Source organism: Desmodus rotundus, chromosome 3, assembly GCF_022682495.2.
Source record: "Desmodus rotundus isolate HL8 chromosome 3, HLdesRot8A.1, whole genome shotgun sequence".
Classification (NCBI taxonomy): domain Eukaryota; kingdom Metazoa; phylum Chordata; class Mammalia; order Chiroptera; family Phyllostomidae; genus Desmodus; species Desmodus rotundus.
In genome coordinates this window covers 157374361-157386274 of record NC_071389.1, presented here as the reverse complement: position 1 = coordinate 157386274, position 11914 = coordinate 157374361, and positions in this window count along the sequence as shown.

Here is an 11914-nt window from a genome sequence, read left to right as displayed (position 1 = left end):
AGGAACAGGAATTTCCTCCCTGGAATGGGAAGATACATTAGGAATTCCTATAAAATGTCAGGCACCATTCATTCATTAGCAAGCATTTTTTGAGTATTTATTATGTGATGGGCACTAGCCCTAGGGCCCAGGAATACGGTACTTAACAAGGTGGGTCCAGATTAGTAGGCCCTAAAGTTCAAACAATCTGGGGAGCCTTCTTTTAGAAAAAATATATACAAAATTAAGTATGGGGGGTTAAATATTACTTGGGAAATGAAAATATATAAAAAACAAAAATTGCCACATTATAGAGACAGTGGATTTAAATGGACATGGTAGTTTTTATCCCTTTAAAAATAAATTAATCACTATTTCTTTCTTTGCCAAGAATATGCAAACATGATTTATTCCTTTTTCATCCTAAGATATAATTTCAAGAATCTGTTTATAGGTGTGATGGAGGAAAAGAAACCCTTTTTATAAAAAAAGGCTTTTCACTCAGTCTTCCCGAAGGACTCTTCCTGCATTAGCCAACTTAACCAAACCTATAGTTTGCTGCACCCTACTGCCTCTAAAATATCTCCTCTTAAGGATTTGGCAAAGAGATGGCAATTTTTTTGAAGTGGCTGAATCACAAGATCAGGCTGCTAGAAGGTTGAGATGTTCCCAGAAAAAATAGTGTGGGGTGGGGAGTAAATCTCAGAATCTATAGGAATAAAAGTTAAAAAATAATACCCCTATGTTTCTGAAAAGCTGTCACACAATTCAAATTGCTTAGTCCTAAACTATAAAAATAAAATATTGTTGCTATTCTACACTGCAGACAAATGGATGGAGAGCCAGAGTTCTCTATCTCTTGTGTCTAAGAGGCAGTGGCATGAAACTGGATTCAAGCAAATCTGAGTTTGAATTTCTGCTTCATCATTTACTAGTTGTGCCAGAGACCACTAACTGCTCTACTCACTCATTACCAATTTATGGTTCAGCAAGGCACATGGCTGCCCAGGCATAGGCTACATTTATCAGCCTCCCTTGCAGCTAGGTTTGGCCATACAACCAGATTCAAGTCAGTGGGATGTTAGCAGAAAGGATTTCTGCATCTTCAGGCTGGAATACGCATATGGGAGTGACCAACCTTTGGCCATGCAGGTGTGTCAGTGGCAAGATGAAGGGAACCTGGGTCCTGGAATGACCGCATGGAATGGAGCTGCTCTGACAACCAATAATGCTCACACCAGGGTTGTTAAGAGAAAAGCATTAATTTAATTAATTAAGCCACTATATTTTATGGTCTTTTTATTACAGTAGTTTGAAACTATAACCTCAAAAATATACTTGCTAAGTGCCTTCTTTGTTTAACCCTTCTGGATCTCCATTTCTTTTTTCCTTAACTGAGCATAACGTCTATTTCACACCCTTGTTGGGAGGATTAAATGGGAAAATGCATCGGAGGACCACATGAGAAGTGCATGATACGTATTTGTTGTCTTCCCTTCATCCATTTAGGAGTGTGTGTTTTATGTTCCTCTTCAGTGAATATAGAAAATACAGAGATTTAATGTCAGGCTGCTGAGTAATATGATTCACACTGTACAGGAGACACTCATTCTAAGACACTCCAAGTGTTCTTTGAATAAACTCAGGAAATAACCGTATTAATCAGATGAAATCCTGTTGATCCATCAACAGGTTCTCAATTATATCTGAAGTACACAGCACAATGCCTGGTACAAAGTAGGCCTTTGATAAATATTTGTTGAAAGAACAACTAGTCAGCCATCAACCATTGGGAACGGAGGTTGGAAGTGCTCAGGATTCTGAGTGATAACACGCCCATTGTGAAGGCTGGTTGACATTAATCCATGTGAAAATACCTAACAAATGCATGACATACATATAAGGGCACTCAGTAGTTCTAATGGGACTATAAGGTTCTTGCGGACCAGTTCTATGTCTTGTTTTCTGCTGTATTCCAAGTACACAGGACATAGTAAGACTAAGTAAATATTTGTTGTGTGAGAAGAACATTCATATGAAATATGACTAAGCCATTTTCACTTCCCTCTTCAACACTTACCCCTGCCCCAGTGAATAAGGAACTGGCATGCAAAAGTGAAGCAAGTTGCCCCAACTGGCACAGTTAATAAGTAGCAGAATCAAGATCTGAAGCACACCCAGACCTTACTGGGTCCCCATTTTGATGTCTTTCCACTTAAAACCTAGGTAGATACTCCTCTTGACAGCAGACTTTGAGACTAGTAAGACATTTGTGTATCACTGGATGAAGAAAAGCAACTTAAAGGAGAAAGGGAAATTAGGTAGTTGGAATACTTTATTTCCTTTCTTTCTCTCTCTCTCTCTCTCTTCCCCCCCCCTCGCTCTCTCTCTCTCCTTCAGATTTGCCTAGGTCTTAGACACTATAGCAGTGGTCACTCTTCCATTCCTTGCCTCTTATGTGGTATAAACAGTTCTAAAGGACCCCCTCCCATTTTCTTCCACCAATCTACGGTATAACTAGAACTTTTGAATCCCTATGGGAAAAAAAGGTTTCTGACAAGTGGCAAGATTAACAAATCCCCAGCCTTCAGCCCTGGGTGGGATTTACACTAGGGAGGAGAAAAAGGAGAAGCCACCAGCAGGGCTATCGTGTTCTAATTCTAGCTGATTCGCAGTGCCCTTGGCATTGCATCACATATATCAGAGCAACAGATGAGCCACTGATCCTGACAAGATAAGTCACTGCTCTTCAGCAAGGGAAAAAGCGGAACCAGTTCCCCTGTGCCTAAGTTGGCTGATGAGTTATGAATGGCTCAGTTAGGACTGACTTCAGATGAAATTCTGAAGAGGACAAGGTTTTTCTCCCAATGTACCTCCCCTCCCAGTGTATTTACACTCTAACTGTTTTTAGAGACATAAGGTTTTTAGCAACTGTCTGATAAGAAAGATATTGGCCAACTAGGTTTTAGTTGGATGCTTTTGCAGGAATATTTGTATGTTTAAAAAGCTGGTGAGGATGAAACATACCAGATGGGAGAAAAAGTGCCGTTACAGCCTTTTCTCTCTGCTTATATTCAGAAAGGCTTCCTCCATGATATCTCTGGACTATTAGCTAACATGATAAATAGAAATCTGTAATTGAGCATCCTTTCATATTTGTTCTCAGGACCCACTCACCCACAATAAGATAACTTAATAGTTACTTGTATGAAATAGTGTGTGTGTGTTCCCAGGTTTAGGAAGTTTCTACAAGTATTTTGTATTGGTCTAAGATATCCATGATGATATTTACTTAATTAAGACTTTTTAAAATCCTCACCTGAGGATATATCTATTGATTTTAGAGAGAGAAGAAGAGGGGGGAAAGAATGATGTGAGAAACTTTGATTGGCTGCCTCCCATACTTGATATGCACCCTGGCTGGGTAACAAACCTGTGACCTAGATATGTGCCCCGAATGGGAGTCGAACCTGCAACATTTTGGTATAGGGGATGATGCTCCAACCAAGTGAGCCACCTGGTCAGGGCTACTTAATTAGTAATTTTAACTAATTAATACATTTTCCCCCTGACTTTCTTTCTTTTTAACCCCTCTCTTCTCCTACCACTTATTCCTCTTTTTCTCTAACTAGAATCACAAAGGTGGGCACTGTTCAGGGTTGGCATTTGGAAACCGTATCAGTTCCCTTCCAATTCTGCCCCTGGATGTGGAGAAGAAAGATGCTCTTAAGATTTTACTATCCTGGGTCTAAACTTGTGGCAACTGTTTTGTGAGAAGCTGTAGCCACAAAGGGCAGTAGTAGAATCTGCCTTCAATCTAACTTGGCTCTCAGGGGCCATGGTTGTTTATATACATGGATGCTTTGCATCCATATGCTAATCAAAGCCACTCCCACGTCTGCCCCAGTGGTGGTGAAATTATACAGGCAAGGAAGACTCCGCCCTCACCTGAACTCTGTGCCTTTGAGGTTTGGATTAGATCCTGATAGGAAAAAGAAATTGGTCTCAAATTAGAACTTATCAGGAAATATAATAAGGGAACAGAAATGCATTTGGGGAAGGGGAGAACTTGGGGTGGGCTGAGGTTTAAATTGTTGACTTAGGGAACAAGGGAGAAGAAATATGAAGCCAGTGACATTTTGAAACTTACAGGCTTTGGTGAAAAATGCTAAGCCTCTTTTGTTTTCTTGCTGCTCTGTGTGTGGAAGACAGGAGTGCAGGTGGCAGGGAAGGGTGGATTGGGCAGGTTGGCGGCATCTCGGGGGAAGGGAAGCAGACTTAGGTCACAGAAGTTCCTCCTAAAAAAGAAACTAGGCTACTTCTTTTCACACGCCATTTTAAAAATGTAGTCCACTTTCTACGTGGAGGAGGTGTGGCAGCACCAAATGGCTGGCAGAACCGGACGAGACTAACCGCAGTACTAAACAGGTGTGCACGTCCTTAGCAACAATCATAGCCCACAGGTAGAAAGATAATGAACATTCTTGAAAGTCATTCAAAAGTATAAAAGTAATGCATTTATGACTGTTTAGGAACACTATAACTTACATAAATTACTAGACACAAAACTTACTATTGATTTAAAACCTTTTTATTATAATTATGGTGCTTAGCTGAGCTCTTGTTTCTGGAACCCAAGAGATACCCAATAATCCTTTATTGACTACATCATTCTTCCCCCAGTGTCAACAGCAGGTGGGAAGTCACAGCCTCTTCTCGTGCCCCCTTGGCACAGCAGCCAGTGAGAGCTTCCCACAGGAGGGAGGGTCATGTCCTATCAAGAATAAGGACACTTCGCTTTGCAATAAACACTGTCGGGCCAAACAAGAGAAGATACCTTCTGAGACATTTAGAGACTTTTTAATTGTTATATATCTATATCTGTACATTTATAGAGATATAGATATACAGATATACACACATACATATAGATATCATAGTGTTTATTTGTTTTATGCCTCTATTATTAGAGCATGGGCTATAGAAAGATCCTAGCACAGTGTTTTATATTCTCAAATTAAATGGAAAAGAGGATCCCATTTTCCAACACAGTTCAGGCATGCTTTGTGAAATAAAGATAAGCATAATCCATTTTAGGAGGGCTTCTGAGAGGCTTCGTGAATCTGCAGGAGGGGTCACAGTGTAGAACATTTCCCTAATGTATTTCACCACCAAGCTCTATTCTCAATTTTTTTCTTTAACCAGGTCAGAGCAAAGTCCTAAAATACTAAACTAAAGACTTCCTTAGAGGCTCAATATGTCATTAATTGAACAAATATTTATGAAACCAGTCAAACAGCAATACTTAATAAGCACTTAATATGCACCACACACTGTCTTAGCTTTTGGATAGATTGGGGTGAAAGACAAAATTCTTGTCTTTGGTAAGCTTACATTTACTGAAGAAAGACAGGCAACAAACAAGGAAACAAATAGGAAAGTATCACAGGTGCAGTGGAGAAAATAAAATAGTCTAACGTGACACATCTGAGCTGAAGGCTGAATGAAAAGGAGGACGGAGCCTTGTGAAGATTGGGTGGAATCTTTTGAGGAAGGAAGAAGAGCAAATGCAGACCTCGATGTGGAAAACCGTTTGGCTGTGTGGTTCCTAGAAGTGAAAGATGAGATGCGCCTGGAGAGGCTCCGACAGGGGGAAAGAATGGAGGGAGATGAAGGCAGGGGCTGCAGAGCCAGGTGAAGGAGCATGCTTTCTCCAGCTGGAGTCATTGGTAAGCCCCTGGAGCCTCTTGTTTAGTGTTCATTGGTTTGGAATGTTTTGTTTTACTTTTTATTTTGAAGTACTTTCCAATTTACAGAGAAGATGCAAGAATACACAAAGAACTCTCATATATCTGCCACCCAGGTTCCCCTACAAATCCATGGTACGAGCATATAAATTAGGAAATTGCTATCAGCTAAGAGATCCAATTTAATTTCTACCGTTATTCTAATAATATCCTTTATAGCCAGATTTTTTTTTCTTTTGGCACAGGATCCAATATAGAATTATGGGTTGCACAAATCTTATATCTTTTTAATCTACTTCAGTCTGGAATAGTTCCTCCATCTTTCCCTGTCCTCTGAGACCTAGACATTTTAAAGGATTGCAGGCCAATTATTTTGTAGAATACCCTTCATTTTGGGTTTCTTTGATGTCTCTTCATAATTAGATTTATTCTACGCCTTCTTGGTAGGAATTTCACAGAGGTTATGCTGTATTCTTCTCAGTACGACATCAAAAGTCACATGATGTTGTCTCATTTCTAGTGATACTAATTTTGATCTAGGGTATGTCTATGAATTTCTCCACTATAAAGTTACTGTTTTTTACCCTTGCAGTAAGTTGTTTTGTGAGGGAGAAGCTTTGAGACTGTGTAAATATACAATTCCTCAGTAAACTTCCACCCCTGGTTTTAGCATCCATTGATGCTTCATGTCTGAATCGCCATCATGACGGCTTCCTAGTGATTTCCTAGTTTCATCATCCCCTCAACATTTATTAGTTCCATTCCAATGAAAGAAGTAGTTTTTCCCTTCTGCCCTATTCATTCATTCATTCATCTACTCATTCATTCATATCTGTGTGGACTCATGGATTCCTGTTATATTTAATGGGTTATAATTTGTTACATCATTATTTCTTTGGATGCTCAAATTGTCCCAAATTTGGCCAGTGGGAGCCCCTTCAGGACATGGCCTGAGTCCTTTTGACAGGTCTTCATCATTTTTAAGCTCTCCTTTACTTTATGCCGCTCCACAAAACTTTCCAGGCTTCTCTTGTGCTTCTTTCACTTCTGCCCTGGATTCAGCTATTTCTCCCAGTATTTCTGGTTCCTTTTAGTGGGAAATGATATTTATAAACCAAGATCTTGGTGCTAAGTGTGATCATAGCTATTAGGACGTTATTACTTCTAAACCCTCTCATTGGACTGAAGTAAAACACACACACACACTGTATGTATATAACATATGCATATAACACATACATATAACATATATCTTCATCTACTTCTATATCTAGCTAGCTAGGTATATATGTTAAAATACTATGACTTCTTCAATATCTCTAATTCCAATTAAAACCACAAGATTCATTCTAGTCTTCCCTATTCCCACATTGTAACTTACTTACTCATTCATTACTTAAATTCATGAGTAACTTACTCACTCATTCCTCCTGTAGGTAGCCAATCTTTTGACCCCACCACCACTTTCTCAACTTGCAATGTTTCACCCACAGCCACCTCTGCTCTGACTGTCTCCTTGGTCTCACCTCTTCAGGCCCTGCCAGCCATGTCTACCACAAAGGGAAGGAAAAAGAAGAAAACTAATAAAAATCTTTACATTTAAAAAAATAAGGAAAGAGAAGGGAACAAAAGAGAGAGATACTTAAGCATTCTTTCCTTTTTAAAAATAAAATTTAAAACAAAAAATAGAGAGAGAATAGTATACTGACCCCTCTTATCACCCAGCATGACAATCTTTAGTTCCTGAGCCTTGTTCAATCAGTACTGCTATCTCCTCTCTCTCTCTCTCTCTCTCATTTAGAAACAATAATACTTGAAGTCATAGTATTTCATTTACAAAGATTTCTATATGTGTATCAAGAAAATTTTAACTACAATACTATTTATTATACTTTATAAATTCACAATTACTTCTTAATATTTTGAAACATCTAGGGAGATTTCAAGTTTCCTCAATCCTGGAGAGTTTTAAGCAGGGAAGGGACTATATTCAGATAAAGACTTCTTTAATATTTCTTTAGCCACTGAATGGAGAATGGGCTTTAGAGGATAAAGAGGAAAGCCAGGAAGATCAGTTGGGAGTTTGCTGATTGCTTTAGCCATGGATAAAGGTTACTTGGATTAGGAGTATCATGGGGGATAAAAAAGGGGGGGAGGGTTAAATGCACATGTGTTTTAGAGATAGAGTGAACCAGACTTCTTGAATACACTGGATATTGATATGAGAGAAAAAGAGGAACAAAGAATTACTTTAAAATTTTTGACCTAAGCAAGTGACTAGCTGTTATACTATATTATCTAGTGCCATGTAACACATTACCTCAAAACATAATCACTTATTATGTCTTGTGGTTTCTGTGAGTCAGGAATTCAGACAGGTCACAGCAGAGATGGCTTGTTTCTGTCCCATGCCTGTAGTCTCCATTGGAAGGCTCAATGCTTGAAGGCTGAGACATACATGTATAATGGTTAATGATGGCTGTCAGCTGATTACCTGTGGTAGTCAGCTGAAACGTACACATGGCCATTCTATGTGATCTGAGCCTTTTCATGACATGGTGTTTGGTTTCAAAGGAAGAGCATCTTGAGAGAGAGAGCCAAGCCCCACCCTTTATATGGCTCAGTCTCAGAGGTCACATAGCATCACTTCTTTTGTACTCTATTGAATGTGGTGGTCACAAACCCTGGTCAGATGCAAAGAGAAAAAATGCAGAGCCCACCTTTCAGTGGGAACAGTGTTAGCCACACTGTACAAAGAGCAGGGAAATAGGATAAGTACTTCAGTCCAACTATCTCTATAAAATACAATCTCTCCTAGGTGCCATAGCTAAATGGAGACAACTTGGCTAATGGTGTTTGGGTAGTGATAATAAGCCTGTTTTCACCAAAGCAAGAATGTAGACTAGACATTTGGGTATAAGAATCTGGAATCCCCATGAGATGTCCAGGTCAGAGATACAGATTTAAAGGTCATCAAGGTATAGATAATAGTTTTAAATCATGAGACTAGAAAAAATAACCTTAAGAAAGGGTGTGGGATTGAATAGAGGGCTAGAGGGCTGGTAGAAAAGGAGTGGCTGCTGAGCATGCATGGAGTCAGATGACAGATGTCCTGGAAGCTCAGAGAAGAGTTTCAAAAAGGAGGAAGTAGAATCATTTTTATGAAGTACCTCCTATGCTAGGAATTAAATTTTTTAAAATTAAATTTATTGTGGTGATATTAGGTTAATAAGACTATATAAGTTTCAAGTGTACAATTCTATGGTACATCATCGGTATATTGCATTGTGTGCTCCCCACCCAAAGTCCCTCCGTCACCATCATCATATTTGACCCCCTTTACCTTGTACTATCCCCTGCCCCTCTTCCCCCTGGTAACTGCGATACTGTTGTCTGTGTCTATTAGTTTTTGATTACTTTTCTTGTTTATTCATTTGTTCCTTTCAGTTTTATATCCCACATATGATTGAAATCATATGGTTCTTAACTTTTTCTGTGACTTATTTCTCTTAGTATGATATTCTCAAGATCCATCCATGTTTTCACAAACAGCAGTATATCATCCATTCTCATGGCTGAGCAGTTTTCCATTGTACACATCTTCTTTATCCAATCATCGATAAACTTCCAGAGGCTTCATATATAGAGTAAGCTATTCACACAAGGTCCCTCTCCCAATAGAAAATACAAATAATTAAAATATGACTAAACAATTAAACAAACACTAACAGTAAGGTATATTAAATGCTAGCATGAGAAAATACGGGATGCTTTGCAAGCATGTATCAGAGGCATTCAATAGGGGGAACATCAAGGAAGTCTTCTGGGAGGAAGCAAAATTTAAGCGGACACCTGATGGATAAGTGAAAACCAGTTTAATATGGGGGAGAAGTGGTCCAAGTAAAGAGAACAGCATGTGCAAATTCTTGAAGGTATGATAGAGAACGCAACCTCAACTGAAAGTTCTGAAGATGCTGAAGAAGTGTTGAGAATGAGGCTTAAGATATGGACAAGTTCAAGTGATTGATTTGAAAGGAATCATGTCATCCAATTTTCACGTCAAGATCAGGGCAGGAAGGTGGATTGGAAAGGATAAGAAAAGAAGTCAGGAGGCTTCAGCAGCAATCCAGATGAGAAATAGCTCCAGCGATCTCAGTAATTCTACACCACCAGAATATACAGCTTTCTGGTCTTACCAACTCTTTTGAGTCACGTCCTTACTGCTCTATCCTTTGGATCCTGATAAAAGCATCCTCTTGCTTACACCATCAGCCCCCACCCCTTCTTTCCCTCTGTTGAACTTACCTGATATAACTAGGGATATAACCTTAGCTATAGCTATGCCTAACCCTTTAATATATGGACCTGAGTAACAGAATGTGACTGGAAAAAATATGTGACAATGCTGACAGGTTCCACTTTAAATTCATGACCTCATGTGGGTCCTTGGTGTGGTCCTATGTATTTCCCTAGTCCATTTACTTTCCAGCTGTCATAGGTAACTATTCCAAACCTTCCTTCTGCATAAACCTCCCTCCACATTCTCATCTCTTCCTAATGGCCTTTGTTTTCTATTTTACTAACAAAGTAGAAATTATCCAAAGATAGTTTCTGGGCCTTGAGGACATTTTGTTAATAAAATAAGCCAGTCACAAAAATACAAATACTGTATGATTTCCCGTATATGAGATATCTATAGTCAAACTCATAGAAACAGGAAGTAGGATGGTGGTTTCCAGGAGCTGAAGGGAGGGGAAATTGGGACTTGTTCAATGAATACAGAGTTTCAATTTTTCAAGGTGATAAAGTTCTAGAGATCTGTTACAGAACAATGTGAATATATGTAATACTACTGAACCATATACTTAGAAATAGTTAAGATGGTACATTTTATATGTTTTTTACCACAATTAAAAAATAGCTTTCAGACTTCTGGCCAAAATGGAGGTGTAGGTAGATATGCCTTGCTTCCTTGCCCAACCAAAAGAAGGACAACAACACATTTAAAAACAAAAAACAAGTAGAACTGCCAGAAAACTGAGCTGTATGGAAACCCAAGAACTAAGGAGTTAAAGGAAAAACATTCATCCACACTGGTGGTGGTGGGGGGACAAAGACAGGCAGCTGGGATGGAGAGGACCCGCTGCAAGGTGGTGGCTGGTAGACCAGGTGGTCCCACATTTGCATGAAGATAAGCCAGGAGGAACAACTGGGGAGTGAGACAGACTGTGCAACTAAGGATTCCAGTGGAGGAAACTAAAGGCTCAGAACCTCTGGCTGTAAAAACCTATGAGGGTTGGAGTGGGAGAAACTCCCAGCCTCATAGAAGAGTTCATTGGAGAGACCTACTGAGTCCTAGAACATACACAAACCCATCCACCCCGGAATCAGCATGAGAAGGGCCCAATTTGCTTGTGGGTAGTGGGGGAAGTGACTTAAAGTGGGTGAGAGCAAGCAAGTGGCATTGTTCCCTCTTTGACCCCTGCCCTACATATAGCACCATAAGGCAGCCAAGTGGGTTGCTCTGCCCTAGCGAACACCTGAGGCTCTGCCCCTTACAACATAAAAGGTGAGCTGACACAAAGAAATATGGCCCAAATGAAAGAACAGATCAAAAGTCCAGAAAAAGAGCTAAGTGACAAGGAGATGGACAACCTCTCAGATGCAGAGCTCAAAACATTGGTAATCAGGATGCTTACAGAAATTGAGTATGGTCACAAAATAAAGGAAGAAGTGAAGCTATGCAAACTGAAATAAAGAAAAATATACAGGGAACCAACAGTGAAGGTAAGGAAACCAGGACTGAAATAAAAGGTTTGGAACAGAAGGAAGAAATAAACATTCAACCAGAAAAGAATGAAGAAACAGGAATTCAAAAAAATGAGGAGGGGCTTAGGAACTTCTGGGACAATTTTAAACATTCCAAAATCCGAATCACAGGGGTGCCAGAGGAAAAGAGGAAGAGCAAGAAATTGAAAACTTATTTGAAAAAGTAATTAAAGAAAACTTCCCCATCTTGGTGAAGGAAATAGATTTGCAAGTCCAGGAAGCTCAGAGAGTCCCAAAGAAGTTGGACCCAAGGAGGAACACACCAACACACATCATAATTAAGTACCCAAGATTAAAGATAAGGAGAGAATCATAAAAGCAGCAAGAGAAAAGGAGACAGTTACCTACAAAGGAGTTCC